This window comes from Hemiscyllium ocellatum, chromosome 4 (assembly GCF_020745735.1).
Source record: "Hemiscyllium ocellatum isolate sHemOce1 chromosome 4, sHemOce1.pat.X.cur, whole genome shotgun sequence".
Taxonomy (NCBI): Eukaryota; Metazoa; Chordata; class Chondrichthyes; order Orectolobiformes; family Hemiscylliidae; genus Hemiscyllium; species Hemiscyllium ocellatum.
The window spans coordinates 10,114,483-10,136,919 of record NC_083404.1 but is presented as its reverse complement, the minus strand read 5'-3'; positions in this window follow the sequence as shown (position 1 = coordinate 10,136,919).

Genomic DNA, 22,437 nt, shown 5'->3' with positions numbered 1-22,437 from the left:
TCTTCAAAACCCATAGATAGGAAAAGGTGGTATCCGTGCTGAAGGCAGGTATGGGAGAGGGGCGAGGAATGAGTGGATAGGCAGAGTTGGAGCCCAGAGAGAGAGAATTAGGCAAAGGGATTGATAATGGTAAGCCAGGGAAAACGGAAAGCTGATAATGGGGTTGGTGAGTATGTGACAGTGGGTTGGCTGTGCTGAAAGCAGCCTGTGGGAACACAGGTCCTGGGACTTGGGGGACGTGGAAGAAGGTGTTTAGATCCATTGGTCAACTGGGAGCCAGGACCTGTCAATCAGTGTCCAGTGTGGGAGGAGATGAGGAACCCGCGCAGCGTGACCATCTCCAGCTCAGAGGCACATGGAAGTGATGGTACCGACAGAGAAAGAAGACACTATCAGGACCATGGGGGTGATGTCAGACAGCAGTGATTGGAGGAACAGAGCGGGCAAAGTTTACAGAGAGGGAAAGATGAACATTTGAAACTGTTTCAGTTTTGGTAATATCAAATTAATAATAATTTATTCAGTATTTTACCATTTATACAATTTATTCAGTAATTTATTCTGTAATCCTATGCTAATTCAATTCAACTCAATTCCTTTGAGATTTCTATGACCTCAGGGATAGCTAACTTGATACAGTCTTTGTTTGTATCACCTTGGCCTGGTTATAGGGCAGATCAGAAAACCTGGTCAAATGTTTCACTGAAAGAACTCACCTTATTGTCTTCCAACTGGAATTAATGGAAGAAAAATCCAACCTGGGCAGCGATCCTTCCCGATATTCCTTTATAATGGCAGATGATGCTTAATGCCCAGAAAACTTTTACTTTTACTCGAAAAACTAATAGTATTATACACTTCTATCTCAAGAAATAGAGCATTTTAAATTAAAATGTTTATAGTCCAAAGGATATGTGAAGTGCATAATAACTTATCAAGCATCATCAAAATTAGTCCAAAGTGTAACAGAAAACATCTACCAAGGCTTAAGCATTGCTTTTGAGAGACGTTTTTGGATCATAATTCTTTGAGCGACCGATTCTGCCTTTAACAACCCTTTCAAACCGTCTGGTCTCATTTTCAGTTGGAACAAAATGATGATCAAGATCATTTTTCAAGTTTGGACGGAACAGCAATATGTGATCCCAATACGCTGGTGAAAATTTTCATAATATGATATAATAAAACCGAAGTTTTCAGTGCGGTCACTGGTGGCCTTAATTATAAAGGATGGAATTGTGGAACTCAATTCCCAAAACATTGCCTCAGAATAAGAAACAGTATCTTGCATGCAGAAACAGAAATGGACCTATTCAGTTCCTATAAATCAGACCTTGGATCATGGTACACATAATGCAAGTCTCAACTTGTGAAGTCTTCTGGCTACCCACATTTGAACTTAATACAAACTACTGAGCTGATAAAAATTGCATATTTTTAACCCATTGTTGTATTGAAGCTTTTTTCCATCAAGGTTTCAAAAATACTTAGTCCACATAAGGACAAACAGTCACTTATGCCCTTTGATTAGTGTTTTGAGATTCCATTCGTAAGGTTGATGATAAATTTCTCAGCAAACAGACAAGACTCAACCAAAGCCAAGGCGCATTTTCATTTGCATCACTCTCCTCCATTGATTTGCTGCTAAAACAAATGTGGATCGCACCTAATACAATCAGAAAACCAGGCAAAAGTGAGGACTGCAGATACAGGAAAACAGAGTCTAGATTAGAGTGGTGCTAGAAAAGCACAGCAGGTCAGGCAGCATCCGAGGAGCAGGAAAATCAACGTTTCGGGCAAAACCCCTTCAATCAGGAATTCCTGATTAAGGGCTTTTGCCTGAAACGTTGATTTTCCTGCTCCTTGGATGCTGCCTGACCTGCTGTGCTTTTCCAGAACTACTCTGACCTACAATCAGAAAACCAGCAATTCCTCTCCATTGACACAGCCATTGGCATTGAAGAACAGTCGTCACACTCTGAATTATGTTGTGGGGAGAAAAAGCATTGTCCAGCTGGCCCAGACACTCGTACACAGTGAGTTTACCCAAGAGGGGTATCATTGAGACCAATTTCAGGTACTCGGTTTCTGCACTCTGTGAGTGTCTGAAAGATATCCCGCGCAGTATTGGACAATGAGATAAATATGCTTAGAGGCAAAAAAAAATTGCAGATGCTGGAATCTGAGATAGACAGGCAGGAGAGGAGGCTGGAAAAACACAGCGAGCCAAGCGGCATCAGGAGCTTGCTGTGATCTTCCAGCCTCTTGCCTGTCAATCTATTTAGAAATGACAGTTTCTATATGACAAGAGAGCCTCACCACAAAGTTCAGCAGAGACAGGCCAACTCTAGTCAGGATTCTGAAGCAGTTGCTTCAGCACATTCAGGGAATCATGGCCAGCGGGTAATAGGGACAAATAAAAAAATTGAGGAAATTGATTTATTTTCTCTGTGCATCCGGTGAGTGAAGTTAAAGTCAACTGGATGAACGTTACGAAAAAGCAAATGCTATAAGTGTTAGAATATTAAAATAAAAACAGAAATGACAAGAAACACTTTGCAGGTTGTTGCAGATATGAGGCTCCTAAGATTGGCATAAAACCATAAGAGGCATGGTGGCACAGTGGTTAGCACTGCTGCCTCACAGTACCAGGGACCTGGGTTCAATTCCCACCTCAGGTAACTGACTGTGTGGAGTTTGCACATTCTCCCCAATGTCATAGGGGCAGAAATTAGACCATTCGGCCCACTGATATGTTTTGGGGACCTGTCTTTAACATAGTTAAAATAATGGGGATCATATAATCTGTTTGACAGCAAGTCTGGGATTAGAGACTAAAGAAGGTGTAATTATTTTACAGGAAAAACTGAGCAAAGTGCTTTCATTTGGAGATAATGGCAACATCGTGCATGCTAACAGCGAATCTACTAAGCCCCAGAAAAATGTTGAGAATATCGGTATGTAAGCAGTTGTATTTTAAACCATCCAAGATGGTGGAGCTGGTGTTTCAATGATAACTAATTCGGGTTTCTTCCTGTATACAAGACCCAAGAGATTTACAGTCCCTTGGAGATGGGCTTTGAGAGCGAAAGGATTCTTAAGAATCCCTGAGAATTTAGACACTGTGAGGTGGAGGAGAGAAAAGACAGCTAGAGGCCAGAAATCCCTACCATTCACCACACAGAATCAACATGGCAAGCTCACGTTGGATTGAAAAGACCAAATTGGTGAAGAGTTATAACGCAGCTGGAAGATTGACTGAGCTAGAGGGAGAAGTCTCCTGGAAAACTCACACTGAGAGACGTTTCTGAAGGTAAACATTCCTCAGAAGGGAAAGAAAAGCTCAAAAGCATATTCTTAGGAGCTCAGTAGCATTTTGAACTGATTCTAGGACCATTGAGAACCGACTTAAAGGACAGTGTAAAATATACCAGAGTTGGGAGTCACATTTGTTCTCCTTGTTGCACGGTTTCTAAAGTGCCAGGCAGTTACAGCTACACTCCAAAGGGAGTCTAAAGAGAAAGCTAAGCTTCCCAAGGAGGGAAAAAATCAAAATTCTGAAGTGGAGGATGTAGCTGAGAAAAATATTCAAAGCAAAATAGGCCAAGTACACCGCAGTGTTGAAACAATAGTGTTCTTATTTAAAATATTCAACTCAGGCAATGACAATAACAATTGTGTAATAAAAAATACCTGCAAACTGTGTTAAGAGGTCTGTTCTATAATTCAGATATGGAAGGGGGAAATCAGTAGCACTTGTAGCAACTTTGATTTGAACACGTGGCTACAGGGATGGTGCAGGAGGGAGTGTTTTGGATTCCGGGATAATTGGGGGAGGTGGGATCTCAACAAACAGGACGTTCTTCACCTTAACCAGAGGGGGACCAATATCCGGGGGTTTGGAATTTGCTAATGCTCTTCGGAAGGGTTTAAACTAATTTAGCAGGGGGGTGGGGGGTGTGAATCTAAATTGTAGTTCAAGTATACAGGAGATTGAGAGTAGTGAGGTTAGAACTAAGGTTTCAAGGTCGCAAGAAGTTGGTTTGAAGTACGTCTATTTCAATACCAGGAGCATCTGGAATAAGGTGGGTGAACCTGCAGCATGGGTCGATACCTGGGATTTCAACGTTGTGGCCACTTCAGAGACATGGGTAGAGCAGGGACAGGAATGGCTGTTGCAGGTTCCGGGATTTAGTTGCTTCAGTAAGAAAAGAGAAGATGGTAAAGGGGTGGGGTTGGGTGGCGGTGACGGTGCAGGTGTGGCATTGGTCAAGGATAGTATTACGGCTACGAAAAGGATGTTTGAGGACTCCTCTACTGAGGTAGTATGGGCTGAGATTAGAAACAGGAGCGGAGAGGTTATCCTGTTGGGAGTTTTCTAGAGGCTCCTGAATTGTTCCAGGGTAATGGAAGAAAGGATAGCAAAGGTGATCCTCGATAGGAGCGAGAGTGACAGGGTGGTTGTCATGGGGACCTTTAACTTTCCAAATATTGACTGGGAATACTATAGTTCAAGTAGCTTAGATGTGTCAGTTTTTGTCCAATATGTGCAGGAAGGTTTCCTGACACAGAATGTAGACAAGCCAACAAAGGGCGAGGCCACGTTAGATTAGGTACTGGGTAATGAACCCAGCCAGGTGTTAGATTTGGAGGTAGGTGAGCACTTTGGTGATAGTCACCACAGTTCAGTTATGTTTACTTTAGTGATGAAAAGGGATAGGTATATATCGCAGGGCAAGAGCTACAGCTCTTGGGGGAAAGGCAGATAAGGCAAGATTTAGGATGCATAGGTTGGGGAAGGAAACTGCAGGGAATGGGCACAATAGAAATGTGGAGCTTATTAAAGGAACAGCTACCATGTATCATTGCCAAGTATGTACTGGTCAGGTAGGCAGGAAGTTGTGGAGTGCGGGAGCTGTGGCTTACTAAGGAAGTTGAATCTCTTGTCAAGACGAAGAAGAAGACTTATGTTAGGATGAGATACGATGGTTCAGTTAGGACACTTGAGAGTTAAAAGTTAGCCAGGAAAGACCTAAAGAGAGAGCTAAGAAGAGCCAGAAAGCCAATCAGATGTCATTGGCAGATAGGATCAAGGAAAACCCTAAGTATATCAGGAATAAAAGAATGACTAGAGTAAGTTTAGGGCCAATCAAGGATAGAAGTGAGAAGGTATGTGTGTAGTCAGAGGAGATAGGGGAAGTGCTAAATGAATACTTTTCATCAGTATTCACACCAGAAAAACACAACATTGTCGAGAAGAATACTGTGATACAGACTACTAGACGAGATGGGATTTAGGTTCACAAGGAGGTTGTGATAGCATATCTGGAAAGTGTAAAAATAGATAAGTCCCCTGGACCAGGTGGGATTTATCCTAGGATTATCTGGAAAGCCAGGGACAAGATTGCCGAGTCTTTGGCTTTGATCTTTATGTCACCATTGTCTTCAGGAATAGTGCCAGAAGACTGGAGGAGAGCAAATGTTGTTCCTTGCTCAAGAAGGGGAGTAGATACAACCCTGATAAGTCTCGACCTGTGAGCCTTACTTCAGTTGTGGGTAAAGTGTTGGAAAGGGTTATCAGAGATGGGATCTATAATCATCTAGAAAGGAATAAGTTGATTAGTGGTAGTCAACACGGTTTTGTGAAGGGTAGGTCATGCCTCACAAACCTTATTGAGTTCTTTGAGAAAGTGACCAAACAAGCAGATTGAGGGTGAATAAGCAATTTGGATGAGAAATTGGCTATCTGAAAGAAGACAGGGGATGGTGGCTGATGGGAAATGCTAATCCTGGAGTTCAGTTATTAGTGATGTACCACAAGGATCTGTTTTGGATCCACTGCTGTTTGTCATTTTTATAAATGACCTGGATGAAGGCATAGGAGGATGGGTTAGTAAATTTGCAGATGACACTATGGTCAGTAGAACTGTGGATACTGACAAAGGATGTTGTAGGTTATAAAGGGGCATAGACAAGCTGTAGAGCTGGACTGAGAGGTGGCAAATGGAGTTTAATGTGGAGAAGTGTGAGGTGATTCACTTTGAAAGGAGTAACAGGAATGCAGAAAACTCTGGTGCCTACAGTTCTGGTCATTGTATTATAGGAAGGATGTGAAAGCTTTGGACAAGGTTCAGAGGAGATTTACTAGGATGTTATCTGGCATGGAGGGAAGGTCTTATGAGGAAAGGCTGGGGGACTTGAGGCTGTTTTCATTAGAGCGATGAAGGTTGAGAGGTGACTTAATTGAGACACATAAGATAATCAGAGGGTTAGATAGGGTGGACAGAGAGACCTGAAAATGTGTTGCTGGTTAAAGCACAGCAGGTTAGGCAGCATCCAAGGAATAGGAAATTCGACGTTTCGGGCATAAGCCCTTCATCAGGAATCCTTGGATGCTGCCTAACCTGCTGTGCTTTAACCAGCAACACATTTTCAACTGTGATCTCCAGCATCTGCAGACCTCACTTTTTACCTGGACAGGGAGAGCCTTTTTCTTCGGATGGCAATAGCTAGCATGAGGGGACATAGATTTAAATTGACAGACAATAGATACAGGGCAGATGTCAGAGGTAGTTTCTTTATACAGAGAGTAGTAGGGGCATGGAATGGACTGACTGCAACAGTAGTAGATTCGCTGAATTTAAGGGCATTTAAATGGTCGTTGGGTAGGCATATAGACGAGAATGGAATACTGTAGGTTAGATGGGCTTCAGATTGGTTTCACAGGTCGGTGCAACATTATGGGCCAAAGGGACTGTGCTGTGCTGTAATGATCTATGTTCTATATTCTTCTGGAAAGTTCTCTGGAGTTTAATAGCACTTCAAAGAAGGATCATATTGGATTTGAAGCATTAATTCTGATTCCTTCTCTTCAGATGCAGAGAGGTATGGTGGATTTCTTTTTATTTCAGACGTGCAGCATCTGCAGTATTTTGCTTTTATATTACCATAGTGTAAAGTCCTGATCTTCAGTAGTCACACAGATGCTCCTTGGAGCTGTGTTGAGAGTGTGGTGCAAAAAAAGCAGTGCCGGTCAGGCAGCATCTGAGGACCTTCATCAGGAATGAGGCTTGTGGGCAGTGGGGGGGCTGAGAGAGATAAATGGGAGGGGGTTGGGCTAGAGTAAAGGAAGCTGAGAATGTGGATGAAGGTTGGGGAGAAGGTGGTATGTGGAGAGGAGAGTGGAGCAGGTAGATGGGAAAGACAATTGATACGAGGTCACGAGGGCAGCTTCCCGGCCCACAAGCCTCATTCCTGATGGACGGCTTATGCCCAAAACATCAATTATCCTGCTCCTCGGATGCTGTCTGACTTACTGTGCTATTCCAGCACCACACTCTCGACTCTGATCTCCAGCATCTGCAGTCCTCACTTTCCCCCTCTCCTTGTCGAATTTGAGTGATGACATTGCATTGCAATTTTGCAGTATCATAAAAACACATCAACTAGGAGCAGGAGTAGGCCATTTGGCCCCTCAAGCCTCCTCCACCATTCAATAAGATCATGGCTGACCTTTACATGGACTCAGATCCACTTACCCGCCCTCTCACCATAACCATTAATTCCTTTACTGTTCAAAACATTATCTAGTTTAGCTTCAAAAACATTCAATAAGGAAGCCTCAACTACTTCATTGGACAGGGATTACCACAGATTCATACCCTTCGGGTGAAGAAGTTCCTCCTCTATTCAGTTCCGCCCCCGCCACACACACCCCACCCCTCCTTTAATGTTGTGGTTATGTTCTCGTGTCCTAGTTTCCCCCGCTAGTGGAAACATCCTCCCTGCTTCTATCTTATCTATTCCCTTCACAATTTTATATGTTTCTAAAAGATCTTCCCCTCATTCTTCTGAATTCCAATGAATATAATCCTAGTCTACTCAGTCTCTCCTCAGAAACCAAACCCTTCAACTCCCGAATCAACCTGGTGAACCTCCTCTGCACCACCTCCAGGGCCAATGTATCCTTCCTCAAGTAAGGAGACCAAAACGGCACACAGTGCTCCAAGTGTGATCTCACCAGCACCTTACACAGCTGCAACATAACCTCCCTGCTTTTAAATTCAATCCTCTCACAATGAAGAACAACGTTCCATTTGCCTTCTTAATTATGTGTTGCACCTGTAAACCAACCTTCTACAATTCACGCGCAAGGACACCCAATAGCAGAATGCTGCGACTTTTTATTGTTCAAATAATAGTCCTTTTCACTGTTATTCCTACCAAAATGGATGACTTCACATTTATCAACATTGTACTCCATCTGCCAGACCTTAGCCCACTCACTTAAACTAACCATACCCTTCTGCAAACTTTCAGAGTTCTCTGCACACTTTGAGAAGTGGTGTCTGACTATTTAGTAGCGCATTGAGGGGAAACCTGATAGTTGACAGTATTAAAGAAATCGTCTTGAAGCTTGACGCAATTGAAGTCAAAGTCTTGGTGCTTGCCAACATCGGAGAGGTATTGTGGTCATTGCTAATACTGTTAGGGTGGTCTTTGAGTTTGCCAATAGTGTAATGAAAATATTGAAGTTTAGCAGAGCTGCAAAGTGATCCTGAAATTTTCAAATACTTGTCAGGTGGGTTTAACAACAGAAATGGCTCTCCCAAATACACTGTTGGCTACTCCACTCCACACTTGCAGCATTGCGCCGGCAACTAACCTCTCTACAGTCAGCCCTGCCTCAGCTGAGGGCCACATTCTCTCAGAACTGCAAAGGACCCCTTCTGGACTATATTTTAAGACTGCAGTCCTCACTTTTGCCTTACTGCTTTTCCATCATGACTACAATTCGAAAGTACCTCATTGGTTGTGAAGTACTTTGAAATGTCCTGAGTGTGTGAAAGGTGCCACATCAATGTAAGTCTTCATTTTCTTTCTGAAGTAGGATGATGCCCCCAAGCCTCACAGCGGGAAGGTGAGGGATCTGATTTTTTTTCTATACAAAGGCAGATGTAAGAGTTTCACCAAACTGAGTCAGCACTCAAAGAGATGTTTTTCAATGAAATCTGAGAGTTAAAATGATCATGGCTTCACATTGGAAATCTGGTGCAATATCAATGTTTATTCCAGTGATCTTATATCCACTGCTCACATTCACCAGTCGATAAACGTCACAGCTCACATCAATAAACATACCCAAAAGAAAGAAAACAACTATTTGTGTTGTTTTTTTATGTGTCTTAGAACCACCAACCTTTAAACCAACCAGCAATCAGAATGAATAACTGCCCCGTTAATGAGAAGATTTGGGTCACTATAAAACTGTATCATCTCACTTTGTATGGGAAGCCAATTGGAAATTTGCCAGTTCAAAATAATTACATGAGAGCATCAAGTAATTTTAAAATAGTTGCTGGATCATGAAGAAAACATTCAATATTGAAGTAGGGTATTAATTTCAAGTTCAGGTTAATGTTTTGTATAATCCTGAACTATTGCACAGGATTTTTTTTAGTAGACATGATTCCACCAGCCTGCATTGTTTGGTAAGCTCTGACACTGCACCTTGCTCACGTGCTCCAAGATCTGACTACATTTATATTTCTAGAGAGTGACAGCAGTTGATGAACTTTCCTGCTTTAAAAGTAATCTTTTGATTCATCTTGAAAAGGATACAATGTTCTGTTTCTTGAAGCTGTGTAGGTGAGTTCCAATGTGCTATGCAGGGAAACAACAACGAATTTATTGAAGCATTGCAAACTTCATCATTCATTGGGCTTAACATTACATTTGTTTTTACTATTTCCGAAGTCGATCAAGTATTTATTTGGGGAGAGTTTGCTGCCAAAGACCCAAGCATAATTTCTTCCTCCATCTTAACAAACTTGCCTCATTCATTGCCTACCCCATCCCCATGGATGTTGCCTGGTATTACGAGGAAAGGCTGAACGACTTGAGGTTGTTTTCATTAAAGAGAAGTTTATGAGGTGACTTTATAGAGACTTACAGGGTGATCAGAGGATTAGATAGGGTCGACAGTGAGAGCCTTTTTCCTTGGATGGTGATAACTAGCACAAGGGGACATAGCTTTAAATTGAGGAGTGATAGGTATAGGACAGATGTCAGAGGTAGGTTCTTTACTCAGAGAGTAGTAAGGGTATGAAACGCCTTCCCTGCAACAGTAGTAGTCTCATCAGCTTTAGTGGCATTTAAATGGTCATTGGATAGACATATGGGTGAAAATGGAATAGTGTAGATTAGATAGGCATCAGATTGGTTTTACAGGTCAGCGCAACATCGAGGGCTGAAGGGCCTGTACTGCGCTGCAATGTTCTATGTTCTATGTCTGATTCTGGCCGCATCTTATCAGATCCCATTCCAAAAACAACTCGCCACTCAGTAAATATCCCACAATTCACCAGCAATCCTTGCATCAGTACCATCTTTACAAATCTTTTGTGCACCTGGACAAGCCTTGTCAGTCTGGAACTGCCCCACACGCTTCCTAATATTTACCCTGAACATGGCTGGCAGGGGGAGATTAGTGCACAGCTTTGTGGGCAGGGACCTGGATCACCTGCTGGATGGGATGGTGCCAACACAGGACTTTCTCCTCCCCAGGACCAGTTGTGGAGGACCCATCCCCAGACCATGCCCAGCCTGGCCTGGTTTCCTGCCCGGGTTAAAGCAGTCTCAGCCATCTAGAGGAATTCCCAGCGTTGTCAGAAGAAGACCAAAGTTCATCTCCACTCTGCCAGTGAATGTGCTTCTCTCCAGCACCTCACACTCACACCTTCTGTCTGCTATTGCATTTACCTCCCATTGAGTCTCATGCTCCACCGTTCTCACCATTGCCTGCAGTATCTTCACTCACTCAGCCTCACCCACCCTGTGTGCTCTCTGCATTACCTACTCGTACTTCAGATACATTTCCACCTTCACCAAAAATGTTGTACCAACCACTTTCATGTCTTGTAATACCTGCCTCTCTCTCAGTGCAGAAGGATGATAGGCCATGGTATGGAAGACAAAATGAAGACAGGAGGTGGGCTGCCTATTATTTGGCTTCTCGATCTTTGTGTGGAGAGCACCCTCACTGTGGCTGACTTTGATTGACTGCTTCCCAAGATACAGCACTGGTCTCCCCACTTTAATCACATTTTCTTGGGACTTCTAAAACCGTTGCATGAAAATAGTGTATGAGAGGAACTATCATCTTCCTACTCTTCACAAAATGGAGACTATGACCTCAGAAGAAGTGAATGTGCTTTTGCCTTCCTAACACAAAAAAAAATGTTTGGAAAATGTCAAGGGGTGAGTGAAATATGGCAAAATGGCTTTTATAACAGTGGATGTTATTTTGAGATCAACTCCAACCTCAGTGAGGAGATGCAAATCGAGTTGATCATCTCCATTGTAATCATTAAATCCATGAGTGCCACAGCCTTAGAATACTTGGTGCAAAAATGCTCAGGCTGTCAATTCTAAATCTCTTACGTTCAATCTTTGGCGCATGTCCCCTTATTCACACCCCCTTGACCCCGCTAATGTTTATCATCTTCTCTGATCCCTTTGTAAATTTAAACACACAACAACATCTAATAGCCACTTAAAAACACTCCCTTATTTTTCCTTTGCAACATTCTAGACAAACTCTACTAGGGTCATCCTATTTTATGAATATCCTTCTAGAAATCCAAAATTGCACAAAGTACTTAGTTTCAGTCCTACTGGTGTATGAAGCATTGCATCATTCAGATTTTTCTGCCGTGGGGATATTCTTTTTGCTTTGCACCCTTCTGCTGCAAACATTTCTGCCATGACCTTAAAGTAGCTGGAAATGTCAGCTAAATATGGCACAAAGTGAGAAGTACGGTATCTCAAGCCCTAGGGAACAGTGCAATCAATAGGATAATGCGTTCGGCCATCCGTGTTAGGGAAATAGCCACAAAAAGGCGGAGAGGAAAGATGAATGAAAATGGATGATTTCAATCTCCAATCAGCAACAGAATGAGAAAGAAAGATTGGGATTCAAGTGTTAGCGATGAAAGGGAAAAATCAAAATTACCCAATGTCTAAATTTCCCAAGAAAAAAATCAAAACCTCTTGTTTCTGTTGTTCGCCCAAACTTACCGCCCATATTTCCCTATCCCAAGCTTCACTTTGCTACCCTCCACCTTACACCACATTTTTCTAAAATATTCATTCATGCAGTGCTATCCGAATCTGCACTTACCTTTCATCCCGAATTGCTCGTTGAAGTGAGTGACTTGCTGCACCATTTTGGAGGACGTTTAAAAGTCAACTACATTTCTATGGGACTGGTGTCACATGTAAGCCAGACATAGGAACAGGAGTAGGCCATTCAGCCCCCCAAGCCTGCTCCGCCATTCAATAAGATCATGGCTGATCTGTAGTCAAACTCCATATACCTGTTTTTAGCCCATATCTCCTACTACCTTTGCTTAACAAAAACTTGGAGCAGAGTTCCAAGTAGCTACCAACCTTTGTGTTTGGAAGTGCATCCTAACATCTCTCCAACCTTCAGGCTCTCTGCCTGTATTCCTGATGTAGGGTTTTTGCCCGAAACGTCGATTTTACTGCTCCACGGATGCTGCCTGAACTGCTGTGCTCTTCCAGCACCACTAATTCAGAATCTCTCCTGAAGGGTCTGGCCCTAGGTTTTACACCAAGCCCTCTATTTCTAGAATCCCCAACCAATAGAAATGGTTAACCTTTTCCTTCTAATATCTTGAAGACATGATTAGATCATCCCTTAACCTTCTAGATTCTAGAGCAAACAGACCTAATTTATATAATCTCTTCTCATAACTTCACCCTAAGGTTCAGGTATCATTCTTGTAAATCTACATTGTACTCCTTCCAAGGATATTATATCCTCCTGAAGGTGTGGTCCCCAGATGTACTCCAAATGAGATCTTCCCACGGTTTTGTATAGATGTATCAGAGAGGTAAGGATAGCAGAGTGCCTTTCCTGAAGGACATTAGTGATCCAGATGAGTATTTACAACAATTAATGTTGATTGAATTCAAATGTCACCATCTCCCAGAGTATTGGCATGTACCTCTTCCATCACCGGATAATTAACATCACCAAGGTAAAAACAATGACTGCAGATGCTGGAAACCAGATTCTGGATTAGTGGTGCTGGAAGAGCACAGCAGTTCAGGCAGCATCCAAGGAGCAGCGAAATCGACGTTTCGGGCAAAACGCCCTTCATCAGGAATAAAGGCAGTGAGCCTGAAGTGTGGAGAGATAAGCTAGGGGAGGGTGGGGGTGGGGAAAAAGTAGCATAGAGTACAATAGGTGAGTGGGGGAGGGGATGAAGGTGATAGGTCAGAGAGGAGGGGGTGGAGTGGATAGGTGGAAAAGGAGATAGGCAGGTAGGGCAAATCTGGACAAGTTATGGGGACAGTGCTGAGCTGGAAGTTTGGAACTAGGGTGAGGTGGGGGAAGGGGAAATGAGGAAACTGTTGAAGTCCACATTGATGCCCTGGGGTTGAAGTGTTCCAAGGCGGAAGATGAGGCGTTCTTCCTCCAGGCGTCTGGTGGTGAGGGAGCGGCAGTGAAGGAGGCCCAGGACCTCCATGTCCTCGGCAGAGTGGGAGGGGTAGTTGAAATGTTGGGCCACGAGGCGGTGTAGTTGATTGGTGCGGGTGTCCCGGAGATGTTCCCTAAAGCGCTCTGTTGGAGGCGCCCAGTCTCCCCAATGTAGAGGCGACTGCATCGGGAGCAATGGATACAATAAATGATATTAGTGGATGTGCAGGTAAAACTTTGATGGATGTGGAAGGCTCCTTTAGGGCCTTGGATAGAGGTGAGGGAGGAGGTGTGGGCACAGGTTTTACAGTTGCTGCGGTGGCAGGGGAAGGTGCCAGGATGGGAGGAAACAGAGGAAATAAAAGTGGAAGAAATTATTTGCAATCTGAATGTCTTTGAAAGAAGAAATGGAATGTGATAAAAGGAAGGAATGTTTTTGCTAGAGCAATACAAATAATGTGATTAAAGCATAATCTAGATTTCTGAATGCAGACGTTTTATACATGCAAGTTATAATTAACCACTTCAAATAGCATTGGAAACAAACTAGATCAAGGGATCCAAACAAGAATAATTAAACAAAATACCAAGTAAGATAATTAGCAAACTGCTTCATTTCTTCATTGATGTGTTATCCCTTCAGAAATGTATATGCTAAATATAACAATAATTACTTTTGCATGGGTTTTCATGGCATATTCCATTAGTATTGAATCTAATTAAGAATAGACCATGTGCAGAGCGAAGAAAATAAGTTTACTTGATAAATGAGAGCAGAAGTCATCTCAGTGGAAATGTACATCAACATTTTTAACCCAGAACATTATGTGGTTCACTACTAAGAATAGCATACTATAATCATTCATCCTGTATTGAATATTATGTACCATATGACTGAGATTGGAATGAGATCCAGGAAATATAACCCAGAACATTATATGTGGCTTACAAAGGATGATGCTCTAAATGTTTTACTTTGCCACACCTATTCCAGATGAAAGAATGTTGGGAAATATGGCAACCACAAACATTTGTGAATAATGTGATCTGCCTAGTCCAAAAGTACAACAAGGTCATTAAAAGGAAATAATAATTTGCAAAGCTAGGATATAAGTCTAAACGAGTGTGCACAAAAGGTATGAAGGGGAAAAGAGTTTTTTTTGCAAATCCTGTGTAGCTACCTATAGTATTATTGAATGGCACTCTGTTTATAGTAAAAAGCATTTGGTAAGTATTTATTATTTATTTAATTTATAGAAAATTATACAAATCTTCCAAACATGCAAATGGTAAGTTCTTCCCTACGTTAAGTATAGCAGCTGCAGGAGATGATTACAGTACTGAGGTGGGGGTGGAGTCAGAAGAAAAATTGCTGCGAAATCTCAGAAAATCAGGCAAAGAGTACCAAAATCTTGAAGATATTCCAAGAGAGCACTCAGCTTTGAACCTTGTTAAAGGCATGCCTCCCAACAAATACTGCACTGTATTTTGCACATTCTCAAATCAGCTCACCCAATAAACAAAGCAGCCCATTCTTAAAGCAGATTCTGAATGGCACTTATTCCAGGGCTCGCTGTCTGAAACTTGCCTCTTCTTTTACTCTCCTACATCTGCTGTTCCTTACTCAATCTCTGAAACCAGTTGATGTAACTATTGCCCTGGAATGGAGATTCCTGAACGGATGCATGCAATAGAAGAAATAAATGATGGGAAGTGAATGTACCTTCTCCCTCTGACTCCGAACATTGAAGGCAATGGCTCTGAAGGAAATAATGTTAGAGCTTGCATTAAGCTCCACCGCTCTGATGATGTCTCAAGAACTTGGTTGGGGAAAGGTAGAACATTGTCAGATAAAACCTTTCCCCACTGGTCCAACAAAGTTGTTGTAACAATGTCTACCTTTCCTTCCATGTACCTGATTGTTTTCATGCTATAGTCGATATTTTGTTCCAGATAAAAGTCTCTTCTTGTTAAGATTCACTCGTAGCTTTTCTGTAGCACAATAAACCAATCAGACTCTTAGAAGCAGTCAAGAAAGGAAGTTGTTGGCAACAAACTACCCCATCAACAAGATGCTTGTGGTTGGTCTCAGAACACATACAATCAATGTTTCACATGTAGACAAAAAGGCTAATGGATTTCTGGCCTTTATATCTAGAGGACTTGAGTATAAAGCTATTGAAGTTATGCTGCAGTTGTACAAAACCCTAGTCAGACCCCAATTGGAGTACTGTGAACAGATCTGGGCACCACACCTTAGGAAGAATACAGTATATTGACCTTGAAAGGAGTACAATGCAGGTTTACAAGAATAATATCTACAGAGATCATACAAATTAGGCCCATTTTCTCGAGAAGTTAGAAGGTTAAGGTGAGGTCTTATCAAAGTCTTCAAGATATTAACAGGAATGATAAGCTATTTCCATTGCTTGGAGATTCTTGAACTAGGGGCATTCACTGAGAAAAGACATGAGCCCATTCCTGAAGAAGGGCTCTTGCCTGAAACGTCGATTCTCCTGCTCCTTGGATGCTGCCTGACCTGCTGCGCTTTTCCAGCAACACACTTTCAGCTCTGATCTCCAGCATCTGCAGTCCTCACTTTCTCCGCATACACTGAGAATTATGGCCAGACCAATTATGAGAGATGTTGGAAGCATTTTTACACACAAACAGTAGTAGATGTTTGGAACAATCTTCCACAAATGGCTGGGTCAGTTGTTATTTTCAAGTCTGAGATTCATAAATTTTTGTTATGCATATATGAAGGGGGATGGGCCAAAGTAAGGATATTTACAAATCAATCATGAATTTACAGAATGGCTCAAAGAGCTATATGGCCTATTCCTGTTCCTATATCCCTACAGTCTTTTTAATAAAGAATATATTAGAATCTGCAAGACCCTCTCTGCATCAAATTCCAGTTACCATCAATCTGTCGCATTGGTGTCAGGTAAGTTGCTGTTTAATAAAGTGTATCAATTCCGAATTTCTTGAGAGAAGAAGGTTATCCTATGACACAACCCTTCAAATTCAGATCCTTAATAGTTCAAAGATCCCTGATGTCTGACGTTACCTGTAGTCAAAGTTGGTTATCTAAGAGAGATCATTATAGTTTCTTCCATCTTCAAACACAAATTAGGATCAGAAGAAATCATTTGATCCCTTGATCCTCTTCCACCATTCAACAAGATCATAGCCAATTTGCTGGTGTTTTGAATACCACATTCCCATCTACCCTGAATAATCTTTGATTCCTTCGCCAAACAAAAATCCCCCTGGCCCCATTTTAAAAATAGTTAATGGCCCTGTCCTGGCTGCTTTCTGAGGCAGAGGGTTCTGAACTTGTACATCCTAATGGGAGAAAAGGATGCTCACTCTGTCCAAAAAGGATGACCAATAATTTTATAAAGTCCTCATTCTGGACTTACCCACAAATGGAAACATTACTTCAACTTGAGGAAGTGATGGCCCAGTGATGTTATCAGTCGACTACCAATCCAGAAACTCAGCTAATGATCTGAGGGCCCTGGGTTCAAATCCTGCCACAGCAACGATTCAATAAAATATTGCTGGAATTCAGAATCCACTGATAACCGTTGTTCACTAATGTCCTCCAGGGAAGGTAATCTACCATCCTTAACTGGTCTGGCCTACATGTGATTCCAGACCCACAGCAATGCGGTTAATCCTCAATTGCACTTTGAAATGGCCTAACATATTCTTCAGTTGTGTTGGCCACCACAAAGAAATAACATTGGATGCATCACCTGGCATTGACCCATGTATCGGAAATAACAACAGCAGAAACTGTGCAAAGCCCTCCTGACTAACATCTGGGACAAGTGCCAAAACTGGAAGTGCTGTCTCAGACTAGTCATGGACAATCCTGACACAGTCATATTCATGGATTCACTCCTAACTGATAATTCCCCAGATACCACCAACTCCATTGCTGGATCTGTCCTGTCCCATTGGCAGGACAGATTCAGCAGCAGTGATGGCTCAGTAGGATACACGCGGAAAGGAGTTGTCCTGGGAATCCTCGCCACTGACTCAATGGCTCCATCCTCACCATGAAGTCGCATGGCTTCAGATTAAACATGGACAAGGAAACCTTCTGCTGATTACCATGTCCTCCCTCAGATATGGAGCAGTACTCCTCCATGTTGAACAACACGTGGAGGAAGCATTGAGGCTGGCAAGGGTGCAAAATGTACTTTGGGTGAACCATTTCAATGACCAGTACCAAGTGTGGCTTGGCAGCAGTACTACTGATTGAAGTGGTCCAATGTTAAAGGTATCGCTGCTAGATTGGGTCTGTGGCAGGTGGTGAAGGAACCAACAAGAGGGAGAAACATACAGCTGCAGATGCATCTGTCCATGACAGTATCTTTAAGAGTGACTACTGCGCAGTCCTTGTAAAGAGAAAATCCCACTTTCATATTGAGACTAGCCTCCATTGTGTTGTATGGCACTATCACCATGCTAAGTGGAACAGACTTTGAACAGATCTAGCAACTCAATACTGGGTATCCATGAAGTGCAGTGGGCTATCCACAGCAGCAGAACTGTACTCCAGTACAATCTGTAACCTCATGGTTCAGCATAGTCCCCACTCAACCATTACCATCAAGCCAGTGGATCAATGCTGGTTCAATGGAGAGTGCAGGAGGGCATGCAAGGGGCAACACCAGGCAGACCTGAAACTGAGTTGTCAACTTGGTGAAGCTACCAAACAGGGCTACTTGCATGCCAAACAGCATAAGCAGCAAGTGATAGAGCTAAGTGATCCCACAACAAGCAGATCAGATCTAAGCTCTGCAATCCTCCAACATCCAGTCATGAATGGTGGTGAACAATTAATCAACTCATTGGAAGACAAGGCTCCACAATTATCTCCATCCTCAACAATGGAAGAGCCGAACAATAGTGCAAAAAAAGGCAGATGTTTTGAAGCAATCTTCAGTCAGAAGTGCCAAGTGGGTAATTCATCTCAGCCCCCTCCAGTGGTCCCAGCATCACAGATGCCAATCTTCAGCCAATTCGATTCATTCCACATGATATCAAGAAATGGCTAGAGACACCTGGATATGCAAAGGCATTGGGTCCTGACAACATTCTAGCAATAGTACAGAAGGCTTGTGTTCCAGAACTTGCCAGTCCCTAGCCAAGTTCTTCCAGGGCAGTTACAAGTCTGACATCTCCCTGACAATGTGGAAAATTGTCTAGGTACACATTGTACATAAAAAGCAGGTCAAATCCAAATGGGCCAATTACCATCCTATCAGTCTATTCTTGATTATTGGTAAAATGATGGAGGGTGTCATCAATAGTGCTATCAAGCAGCACCTGCCCTGTGACTCCCAGTTTGGGTTCCACCAGGAACGCAAACTTGTCAGCTTGGACTGACAATTGGCAAGTAACATTCACAAATGACAAGTTATGACCATCTCCAAAGAAGAGACAAGCTAACCACTGCAACTTGACACTCAATGGTGTTACCATCACTGAATTCCCTACTATCATCATCCTGGGGGGTCACCATTGACCACAAACTCAATTGGACTCACCATACAAGAACAGGCCAGAGGAGAGGGATACTCAGCGAGTAACTCATCCCCTTACTTCCCACAGCCTGTCCACCATCTACAAAGCACAGGTCAGGAGTATGATGGAATACTCCCCACTTGCCTTGACAGATGCCGTCCAATAACACTGAAGAAGTTTGATACTTCCCAGGACAAAGCAGCCAACTTGATTGGCACCATATTCACAAGCTTTCACTCCATCCACCACTTACACTCATTAGCAGCAGTCTGTACTATCTATAAGATTCACTGCACAAATTCACCAAAGATCCTCAGACAGCACTTTCCAAACCCATGACCACTTCCATAGAGGAGGACAAGGTCAGCAGATACACCACCTTCACGTTCCCCTCCAAGCCACTCACCAGCCTGACTTGGAAGTATATTGGCATTCCTTCATTGTTGCTGGAAATCCCTCCCTAAGGGCATTGTGGGTCACCCCACCGCTGGTGGCCTGCAGTGGTTCAAAAAGGCAGTCCATCACCACCTTCTCAAGGGGCAACTAGGGATGGGCAATAAATGCTGGGCCTAGCCAGTGACACCCACATCCAACAAGTGAATTTTAAAAAATCATCTTAGCAAAATCATTCAGCATGTTATTTCAATCAAATCACACCTCACTTATTTAAAATCCAGCAGGGAAAAGAACAGCCTTTCCACACATTCTCCATGAGACAACTCAGCTATCCTCCTTTGAACCACCTCCGAAACATTTACACTTTTCCTTAGAGAAGGAGTCTAGGGTATTTCAAGGATATGTAAGAGGTCATGGAGTCATAGGGTCATACAGTACAACTCGTTCCATGCCCAACAGGTATCCTAAACTGAACATGTCCCACTTGCATGCATTTGGTCCACAACCCTCTCACCCTTTCCTATTCACGTACCTGTAAAAATGTCTTTTAAATGTTATAACTGTACCTGCATTTACTACTTCTTTTGGCAATTCACTCACCATAGGAACCCACCCTCTATGTGAAGATATTGCCCTTCAGGCCCCTTTTAAATCTTTCTTCTCTCAACATAAACCTATGCCCTCTAGCTTTGAACTCCCCCACCTTAGAGAAAAAGATATTTGCTGTTCACTTTAGTCAGCAACTGTCTGTATGCCTCTTCCAATATCAGGGAGTGGCAGACAGGTTGTTGAAATGAAAAGAGGTGAACTCAGAATGGTGTAGTTTTGATTGAAATTCCAAAACTCCAGAAGTGATTGTCTGTGCTGATTTGAAGAGAAATAATACAAAGATACCAAGTGTTTTATTTATTTTCAATGGGTTTGACTTAGGTTAATAATACATGCCAACAATCTGAATCTTCGATTCCATAAGCATACCCCAAAAAAATGTCTGAATACGTCCTTGTCTGGTTTCCTGCAAACTAGGTGGTTTCTTAGGCTTGGTGAAAATCTCCCAAAGAAATCATTCTATTATAAAAACAACCTTCAAGTTTTACCTAATATTTATGAGGAATTTGGTTTCTCAACAATGAAATGCTTAATCTTCAGTTGCAAGTTTGGGAGTGATGATGTAGAAATTTAATCAGAAATTCAAAATTTTAAGTAGTCTCTATATTTACAAACTATTGGTGCTAATTATTATTTCACAAACAATAAACAAGCAATTTGCATTTTTAAAATGGCATTGACCACATTCAAGAATTAATCTGAGAAATCATAAATTTTCATTTAACAAAACTCAATATATTTCATTGATCTAGCTCTTTAAAATCTGTACTGATGATATTAAAACCAGTTAGTCCAAGTTGGAAGAGCTTTAAAGCAATAACAGTCAGAGTTTATTACCTTATATTGTGCATTAATTCCAGGTGTACTTTCTTTGACCCTTGTCAATTTTTTCACCAGTGTAGAATGAGCAGACCCACCTTGATGTGGGCTTGTTCACTGCACTTAGACTTTCTTTCATAATCTTCTGTAAAACATGAGATAGTTTAATGTCAACTTGACAGAAGAAATTTGTAAATTCACAATCTTTGCCAACTCAGTTTGGAATCTGCACAGATACAAAACTGAAATGTGTTCTGTCAGCCAGCTGCAATGCTCATTGCAAAGTTCAGATTTTAGTCTTCCAGGATTATTATTTGTGTGTGCCCTGATTAAAGTGACAGTCAGCCCAATGATGACCAGCAGTTAGTTAGAGTGGGAGGTTATTTTCATGTTTGATCATATGTAGAGAGAACTAAATTAGATAAACTTTGAAATTGAACCTAGCAATTGTAATGAAGCTGTTTGAACTAATATACACAGTACACAAACTCTGTGTTACCTGCTTATTTGAATGATTATGGTGTGCACAAGTGCCTCTCTCTCACTGAGTTCATGAGAGACCAGTCCTAGTAGTAAAAGCCAATTTGCATTTCTTAAGGGTGAGGTGAATTCTGACTATAGCATGTAAAACAAGGAGCTAATAGCTATCATGCTAATTGTTCGAGTGCATCATTGATGATATCGGATGAAATTAGATCACAGCTGGAACATGATGGGGTAAGGTTCTGAGCAAGTCCTGCAACAGTCTACTTTCTAAAAGGTTTAATAGATGTTCATTACTTTATATCTACATGGTTTCCAATTCTCTTCTACCAAGGGCATGCAGGCACTAGTCACGGTATTAATGCACAGCAGGGAAGGCCTGGAGAAATGGTGTAGCAGACTACAGACTCTGCTCCAGATTTCAAATTGCTACTCTGAAGTCGCTGATGTGAGGTACCCAGGTGGAGAAAGATTCCTTACCTTGTGGGTCCTGGGTGTCCTCCAGAAAGGTCCTGGGAAAGCATAGGGGGCAAGTGACTGTATTGGCAGTAACTATAAATCCAGTGCCAAGGAATTAGCTCAGTAAAACATGCAGTGAACTCACATGTCTGATGGGTCAAGGTCAGTGAATGCATCCTGACAAACCATGCCCAAGCAACTAGCTTCAAGTATTACTCCCTTCGCCACAACCACTTCCCTCATCTAGCAACAGTCCTTGTCAATCACAACATAGTCCTGATGCCAAATGCTTCAATTTATCATCATACATTAAATTACTCCAGAAACCCTGCACCCAACATCTCAATTTTGACACAGCCCAATTATTCAAGCTTTCCAACTCTGGCAGCCATATCTCACCATGCAATTCTATTTCTTTTGTGGGAGTTTGTGACTGAGTAGTCATGCCTGCATTTGCTCCCATCCAGGAAGATGGTGAAGCCGGCATTGACTGCTGTGTCACCACTGGGCAGCAGCGACACTGAAACTATTGAGAATTATAATATAGACCTGGCCATTGTCATTTCTCAAGTTCCACCAGCCTCGTCCCACAATGTGGTTTGATGTACGTCAGCAGA